The 8796-nt window shown below is 50.4% G+C and overlaps 1 long non-coding RNA gene across 1 annotated transcript; it reads right to left on the bottom strand.

Moving 5' to 3' along the window:
• Nucleotides 1-943: 943 nt before the first annotated feature.
• Nucleotides 944-3804, bottom strand: LOC130682577 (uncharacterized). The gene is made up of 4 exons (XR_008995817.1): nt 3681-3804; nt 3427-3579; nt 3266-3336; nt 944-2226 (listed from the first exon to the last, which is right to left on the bottom strand). It is a non-coding gene; the product is annotated as an uncharacterized LOC130682577 (long non-coding RNA).
• Nucleotides 3805-8796: the final 4992 nt, after the last annotated feature.

Below are 8796 nucleotides of genomic sequence, written 5' to 3'. Positions count from 1 at the left end.
CAGTGCTTCATACAGCCTAGCAGCTTGGATGGGCTAAGTCATCTTCTTTTCCCAGCCGTGTCAACAAACCACAGGGCAAAGCCAAACCATTGGCAACTAGTCAGACAAGGAGCGGAAAGGCAGCCTTGAGAACCAGCTCTCTCGCCTCAAAAGGTCAAAGAGGAAACTTGGTCCTTCCACTGTCTGCAGCTTCATCATCTGTGCTTAAAAACCCTGAAATCAATGCTAGCAAAAAAGAGAGCAGTGCAGGAGAGGGGAAGACAGCACAAAGACTTGGCAGCTTGTTTATCTGCCTTCTAACCATTGACTGCTTTGGCTGATTGATCGAAGTTCCTGCAAGACGAAATACCCTGAGCCAAAAGAGAACTCAATGGCGGGCCTCTCCTAACATGGCTCCCAGGACCACCATCTTCTGATATTTGAGCTGCGATGGAGCACCCCCCACTGATTCCCATTGAGTCCAAGCAGGCTGGACCTCTGACATACTTCTAATTGGGGGAATAGAGATAAGTCATAGGATGTCACTTCTGAGATTAGATTATAGGACTGTCACCTTCTATAAAGTGTCTTACTCGCACTTTCTCTGGCCTCTCTAGCGTGCTCACTCTGATGAAGTCCACTGCCACGTTGGGAGCTGCCCTACGGAGAGACCCACACGACAGGGAAGTGAGGTCTTCCTCTTGAGCAGATGGGAGGTTGCATGGGGCCCAGGCTGGAAGGAGGGGACTGACTGCAAAGAAGTATGGGTAAACTTGCTAGGATGAGGAAGCCATTCCCTATCTTGATTATGGAAGTTAATATACAATTATTTAAAGTCATCAAAATTCCTCAGATTTTAAATGGATGATTTGTATGTACAAACACTGTGATAAAAAAAACAATAAAAATGAAAAGGTGCTCCTTTTCATAAAAATAATAAAGAGTAAAAATTGGTTGTCACTTTTCAAGTCTTTATTTTATAAAATAAAAAGGTGGCAACTTAATGTGGAATGTGGATCCCCAAAGTTTTTCAACATTTTCAGGGCTGAGAAATTGACAAGTCTGAGAGCCACTGTATTTGTTATCTATAGCTATGTTGTAAATTACTCCAAAATTAAGCTGTTTAACATAATAAGCATTATTATTTCACAGGTCTTATGAGTAGGGAATCGGGGCAGGCTTTCTTGGGTCTTCCGGCTCATGGTGTCGGCCAGGACTGCAGTCTCATCTGAAGGCTCAGCTGAGGCAGGGCCCGCTTCCTGGCTGACTCACATGGTTCTTGGCAGGATTCCGTTCCTCTCAGGCTGTTGGACTGAGGAAATCAGTTCCTTGCTGGCTGTGGGCTCAAGGCTGCCCTCAGTTCCTGTCTTCGTGGACCTCTCCATACATGACCACCCACATGACCACCAGCTTCCAGGGGAGCAAGTAAATGAAGGAGCAAGCGAGGGCAAACCAGGTGGAACCAGAGACTTTCTAGAGCCTGCCTTCCACAGCCAGCAGTCTGAATACGGGAGAGCCAGGCTTGGTGGGGCAGTGAGCCCCCGTGTGGCAGGAGAAAGGGAGGAGAGGCCGGGAGCCACCATGCCTCTGTGCAGAGTTGTGTGGATAGAAGCCTGAGGTGCCAGGTTTCTGGTTACATTTTCTCCCCAAATGAGGGCAGCTGACAAGAATGGAGGGCAGGTGGTAGGGCAGGAGGTCTGGAGGGAATGGAGAGCTTTAACAGGGCTGGTGTGGTGAGCAGGGACAGACGTGCGCACAGGACCCACCTGGAGGCCTAGCTGGCTCCTGAGCCTGGAAACTTTCTGGCTCTGGATGAGCTGCTCTCCAAGGCTCCAAACAGCTGATGTCCATAAGGCAGAGTAATTCTTAAATCCGTCCCAGAGGCAGATTTGCCTTTTTCTGAGGAAACCACCCTGAGAGCAGCAAAGGCCCACATATGACCCCCAGAGACTGTGCAGCCACCAGGAACCCAGGCGTAGATGTTCTGGGCAAACGTGAGTGCTACCTGATGTGGAGGGACTGGCCCCTCAACATGGCCCACACAGAGATGAAGCCAGTGCCCTGGGCTCGGTGACACCCATTCTCCAGGGCCCAGGAGCAGGGCTGTCCTGGTGGTGGAGCAGTCCTTTCGGACCTGGATGAACGGCCCCTCTGTCAGATGTCCTGGTAAAGGCAGGTCCCAGCACAGGAAATGAGAGGATCTAGCACTGGGCTGTGGTGAAAAGGCATTTCCTCTTCTCTCTGGGTCTGGGGACAAAGTAAGGTCTGTCCCATAGATGAATTCAAGTCTCCACTCTCTATCCTGACTGACAGCCTGGGTGTAGGGAGGGCAGACAGGGCCCTCTCTTTGGGGAAGAGAGGATGGCAGTCAGAACTCTGCAGGGAGGCCCACGCTCCTGAGAACAGGCCTGTGACCCTAAGAGCCGCCACATCTGGTCAGTGGGTAGCCAGGACACTCTGAATCTCACTGCTGTCCACTCGTCCAAGCCTCCAGGACAGTCCTATTCAAAACGTCAGCCTGCTCTCAGCTGCGCTGCTGGACGTGAAGAGAAAAGCTTACACAGCTCTTCCCATGGAATAGCAGGAAAGAAAGCAGTGGTCCCTGTCCCAGGCCAGGGCAGCCACGAGATGACATGATTCGGAGGCACAGCCAGGACCACACATGACCAACTCTTATATGGCAGGAGGCTGAGTGAGACTCAGGAAGGTGCAGCATGCTGGGGGGGTTAGGGGTGGGGTAAGGGGCCCTGCACGGGTAATAGGCTGTGAAGTTGACTGAAACATGGGTTTATACTAGCAAGTAACCGCTGAGAGTCACACATACTGGTCAAACAATGGCAAGCCGGTCAGGCATTTCAGGAGTCAAGGCTGAGTGAGGCATGACTGATGCAGGTGAATCTACAGTTGGGTGTGGCTGGCACTCCCTGCTCTGCCATATTCTAGCCCAGGTCCTTTCAGATCAGCTCTCAGCCAGACAGCTGACAAGCCAGTCCTTGCAAACCAGCCGTGCAGATTAGCTGAAGAGCTAGCCACCCAAGGGGCTGCACATCTGCCCTTCTCTCCGTCAGGACCGTTGCTCATGGAGCAAGATGCAGACATTAAGTGAGTCGTAGAGTTCCAAAGCTACCTCTGTGCCCAGGAATTCAGAAATGTTTCGAATAACCAAATCCAACTTCCAAATCAAGGCCAAAATCTCACTCACCTTGGACCCTCATTTTAGCTATGCCAGAGACAAATGTCCTGGTCACTCCCCAGCCCAGGAGCCTGAGACAGACAGCATGCTCACCTTGGGGAGATCCACATTCTTTTCTGGTCTGCATTGTGCTGTGCACGGAGAAATGTCCCAGCTTTGCTGACCTGTGCCAAAGGGGTAGCAGCCAAAAAGAAAAGAGATGAGCGAACAAACTTTTAGGAGAAAGATATTTACAGATAGATTCATTTTCTTACTTTCAACACTTGAGCTTCAAAGCCTTGGACCGCTGCAATTTGCAATCAAATGTCAGACATACAAACTTCTGTAGAAGGTAGCTGTGTCAACTTCTGGAATTATCTTCTCAACCCAGCTCTGTGAGGATTGAAAATGGTGGACACGATGTGAGCCTTAGTCACCAAAAGGTAAGAAAGAGAGAGGGCATGAGGCTTTGCACAACTTAAGAAGGGCTTTTTGTGTGTAAATCCAGCACCTAATTTAACACACCCACCTATGGTGATCATCCATCAGTCAGGAACCCCAATTCACAGCTGCTCCTCCTTCTACAAGAAGCCAGGACTCTGGGTCTAGTTCTCCCAGGCAACAACCACTTCCTGGATCCAGTGAAGGAGGCCGACAGAAACCACAGATAACTAAAGCACAGAGGAGAACAGTTTCCAGTCTGGGGCAGATGCCCTGCACACAACAGCTCCTTTACTCCTGCTCTGATGCTGGGGGAAGGCAGGATGGCCGCACCTTGCAGGTGAGTTATTTCTCTCTGTGTTCAGAGCACTCTGGGGAATTTTCTGGTCACTGTGGGGAGGGAGCTCATCCAAAGCAATACTGTGATTGCCCTGTCACTGTGACTACTGGAGCCCTAAAGAAATAACCGTTGAACTGTGTGATCACAGCCACCACCTCCACCCCCCACTCCCTGTGTCTCCAAACTCCCCCTTGTGCTCATTCGGTGCCCCTGCAGCTCCTGTCACTCGATCACCATTCCGGGTTATTCCCCAGCCACACCCGGGGATGCGGAAGACAAATATTCATGTCCGGACTGAAGGCCCTCTGTCACTGGTCCTTCTAAAGGCAGGCCTGGGGCGACTGCAGCATCTTCCGTTTGACAGGGTGTGTTGGGGCTCCAGGCACAGGTGCAGGCGGTGCCCAGGTGACAAGAGAGACCTCAGCACCTACCTTCCAGAACCTAAATTCCACACGATCAGTACCTGCAGGGCCTCAAAAAGTGCCTGCTGCTCAGTGGCAGCTCACGAGGTATTTCTGGAAGGGGAGGGAGGGCAGGCCGTGGCGGTGGGAGCCCAAGCGGGGAGAAGGGCTCGGAGGCGGCCGCCAGGTGCCCCCGGGAGTGCAGCGCGAGAGGCGCCCCAGGGTGCCTCTGTGGGTTGGCTCTGGACACACCGCCACCTCAGCCTCCCAGGACAGTTCACGCGTGGTTATCGCAGGCGCGCTGCGCCTCCCAGAGGAATACATACATATAAAGGATAAAGGGCTGTGCAGCGTGGCTACATTTCTTTTCGTGCTCCCGACTCCCAAGGGATTGTGCCCGTTTTGACCAAGGCTTGGGAAGCACTGCCCCCTTGTGGCCTCTCGGCCGCAGCAACTTGCATCATTCCCCCTCCCCTCAGGTTATTACCCCGAACTTCACTGCTTTGTCCGCCGGAATGACCCTCTGCTTCCTTCCGCAGGTCACACCCACCTGGAGATGGGTACAAGAAAGTCGCAGTAACAGCACAAAGCGGCATTTTTCTGGCTCAGCCCCACCTGCAGAACTGTGGGTATCGTGAACCGCACAAGTTCCAACCTACTAATTCAAAGAATCCCAGAGAGTCTGGGCCACTCCGGGCCACTCCCCATTTTCTCCCACCAACGAGACTCTTTCTCTGTGCGCTGCTCTCCCGCTCATCCCCAAACTTTCAGTTCTGAGCTCCAGTCTGGTCCCTGCGTGAGGCCCCTGTGGACTGAGCTCGGCTGCCCTGTCCCCCCCAGAGCTGGGCCTTTCCCTCTGCCACAAGCGACTGTCTTTAGATCAAGTTGGTGCTGTCTGGAGAAGCCCTCCTCCTCAGGGCCCTCAAGCAAATAGCCCTCATATCATTCCACTCCCCTCCCCAAGGTTCTCAAATTAGATTCTCAAAACTAAAACCCATGCTATATTTACAAGGTGCCTCTTTCTTCTTTTTTTTTTTTACATTTGAAACCAACAGTTCTCTCAGATATTATTTTTGAAAGAAAAGGTGTTCATCGTTATAAAGGGGAAAATCAGAGAATGAGGACATCTGGATCCCAGCCCTGGGGGTCACCAACCAGCTCTGTGACCCTGGAGGTCTTTTGGGGCCTCACTAAAATAACATGTGGTGAATATGGAAGCCTGGAAGGTAGGACCTGTGGTGTTGAGGTGGAGGAGGACCTGGAGGAGGAGAAACCCAAACAGGAGACAGTGGAGCAAAGGATGAGAGGGCAATCACGGTGTGCTGTCCCAGCCCCACCCACTCCAGCAGCTGAGCCATTAGTACCTCAAGGATCTGCAACTTTGTGGTGACCAGAGAGGAGTTCCTGCAGCCACACACGGCCCTGAGGAGCAGGCACCACAGGTGTGCAGACATCCAACCCAGTCCCGGCAGAAGGTATGAATGGATTTGTTTCCAAACACATGAGCAAAACTCCTGAGGACTTCCAGAAATGCCTGTGTTATTCAGGATGGTGGGGGACACTGAGGTCCTGTAGCTGGGAGGGGGCCTGAAGTTAGGGCAATCAAGCTAACAGATGTTCTCCAGATTGGCTGCTCCTGGGGACACCCAGGGGACATAACTGGGGTTCATCTGGATCACTGGAGTCCGGGTGCCATGCACACACACATCATTCACTTTGGCAGACTTGGAATAGAACCATTATTTATTAGGCAAACCCTGGAAGGGGCATCAGCAGAGAAGTCTGGTGGTCACAGCTGGATACGGGCCTTCGGTACTCCCTGCTGACCTTGGAGACCTCAGGGCAGTGATGAGGCAGCAACTGAAGAAATCCCCAAAGGCTTCTCTGAGCCTCTGGATAGCTCTAGAGATGTGTCTAGATGTTCAGGAAGGAGGGAAGTGCGAACAGCTCTATCCAAGCTTGAGAGATTCCTGATCACTCCACATTCCTAGGAAAAGGATGCCTGAAAGCACTCAAGTTCCTTATCTCATACCTTAAGTTTCTAGATGGGTTGGATCTTCCTAGAAACCGTGGGAACAATGTCAGATGTGCCAGAATCTGGCACCCTCTGGAGAGATGGGCATGTATGCTTGATCCAACAATTCCTGAGGCTGGACTATACCTGCCGTTCCAGTTACCCGATCCAATAAATCTGCTTTTGTGCTTTGGTTCAAATGAGTAGGGTTTTCATTACTTACAACCAAGTGAGTCCTCTTACACTACAAGAGCTTGTTAAGACTTTGCAGATGATTGGATATGGGCCGAGAGGGCAACATCTCAGGCTGGCAACATGAAGTGTGGTTGACTGGGAGGGGTGCAGTGGTCTTACAAGAAATGAAGAAGTTAGGTAGGTGGAGTCCAAGTTCTGCCAGACATGTGGACAGAATTAAAATATCAGTCTATACTTCTGAATGCTCACTGTAGGCTGGTTCAATAGACTTTGAGTCCATGAAAAGCCTATTTTACCATTCTTATTGCAGGTTAATCTCTCTTCACAAACACCTTTCACCTTTGCACTTCAAGATATCAGCACTTAACACTTAATTCTGAAGTGTATTGGGTACCTGAAAAACAACCATACACAATAATAAAACTCTACGCAAGTCCAAATGGCATGAACTAGCTACCCACAAAGAGAATAGGCCCTGTGGATTAAGGACTATTAAATATGAAGTACATTTGTCAGGAAAAACCTTTGTTTGTATAAACAGTAGAAGCACCACCATGGAAACCCTGCTTGGTTTGCTATGCAGCCCATAAAGGCCTCCCAAATTCCTGCCTTCCTTTTCACTGCTAGCCCACATTTTTAAAAAACATCTCCAGCCAAAATTCCATGATCTGCCTGCTTGGTTTCCAGGCTCAGAAAATATCATTTAAAAAGTACTGGAGACTGGCTGAAACCACTGCCAAAGCTGCTAAATGAAAGCTCATTTCTCACACATACACACACACAAAGACATATTTTGTTTGCCAACTACAGTATGCTTTTCCTTTTTTATGTAACCCAAGTTTCCTTGGGCCCCACAAGGCTGCAAGGCCAATGAAATAACCTTAATATATGGCCGGCAGTAACTCAGATTCTCTCTGGGGTTTTCTCCCGCCTGCCTTCAGAGGCCTTTAGTCTCTGCGGAAGGGCTCCCGAATATTTTAGAAGGTGCACATCGATGTGCCCGAACAAATCCACTGCTAGGTGCAGCGTGGCCTGTCCCCTTGGCAATGTCCAGAGAGCTACCTGTCACCTCTGAGCTCTCCCCAGAAGGCAGGGCACTTGGTGGGACGTGGTGACGCTGCGGAGAAGCCCTCACTTCCCTGTGTGTACCTCTCAACATGCCCAAACTGCTGTGCCCACTGTCATGTTTAGCAGAAGATGCCCCTGACATCCAAAGACCTCAGCCATGTATCCAAGGGCTGGTCTAAGTGGTGAACCTGGATCTTCTCAGGACTACCCTCCCCTCCAGCAGCTGAAGTCTGCTCAAGCCCTCACCAAATAGGCTTCTGGGGGTCCAGCCCACCCATTCAGACTTGTCCAAACATGTCTGACCCCACTTATACCCATGTGGGGATCCCTGATCCATCCTACAAGAGACACCACTACAGAATGAAGCAGTGGCAGCCTCGCTTTCCTCTGCCCATGAGACAGGGACCGTGGATGTAGTCAGAGTAGGGTGAGGGCCTCCGGAGGGGGCAGGGCCGGATATTTGCAGTCAGAGCAATGTAACTACATGCAAGGAAACCCCCCCTACTAAAACTGTATGTTAAACATTAAGCTCTAGAATCATTCTTCAGTGAGATCAGTTAATGTTCCCCAGATAAAGAAGAGTAGCACATGTTTTATTATGCTAATCATTTGTAACCATGTGTAAGATTCACTTTAGCATGCTAAAAGGCCCAGGCCTATATGCTGTCTTTCCTCCTTCAGATCTGACGAGGTGATTTTGCAAACTGAGCAACTAACTTAGCATGCAGACCCAGCTGTAAATGCCATGGTAAAAGGCAGGAAGAATTCCATCTCAAAGATAAGATTGCATTTTAACACCCAGGTAGTTCAAGAGGCAAGATTCTTTAGCAAACAGACAATACCTCAGCCCACCTTGGGGGCTGGGCAGGAAACCTTTTGATGTGCTCCCGGACCAAGGCACCGGTGTCCCAGAAAGAAATCAAGGCAGGAAATTCCCTACGTTAAGTTAATTTTTAATATTCAGGGACCACTTAACAAGTCCACACCCCTAAGTTTTTTTCATGTTCTCAAGAAATCCTCAACTGCCTATAAAACCCCCTAGACAACGCACCACTACGGACTCTCTTGTCCCCTCCTGGCGTGAGCCAGGAGCTCTGTCCTTTCACTTTATCTCTAAATAAAAGCCTGTACCTTGCTCTCCTACCTTGACTGTTTGTGAAGCTCATTCATCGGCTCCACAAACCAG

Source organism: Manis pentadactyla, chromosome 2, assembly GCF_030020395.1.
Source record: "Manis pentadactyla isolate mManPen7 chromosome 2, mManPen7.hap1, whole genome shotgun sequence".
Taxonomy (NCBI): domain Eukaryota; kingdom Metazoa; phylum Chordata; class Mammalia; order Pholidota; family Manidae; genus Manis; species Manis pentadactyla.
Note: the sequence above shows the minus strand (reverse complement) of the source record. Positions and strands in the feature narration are given on the sequence as shown.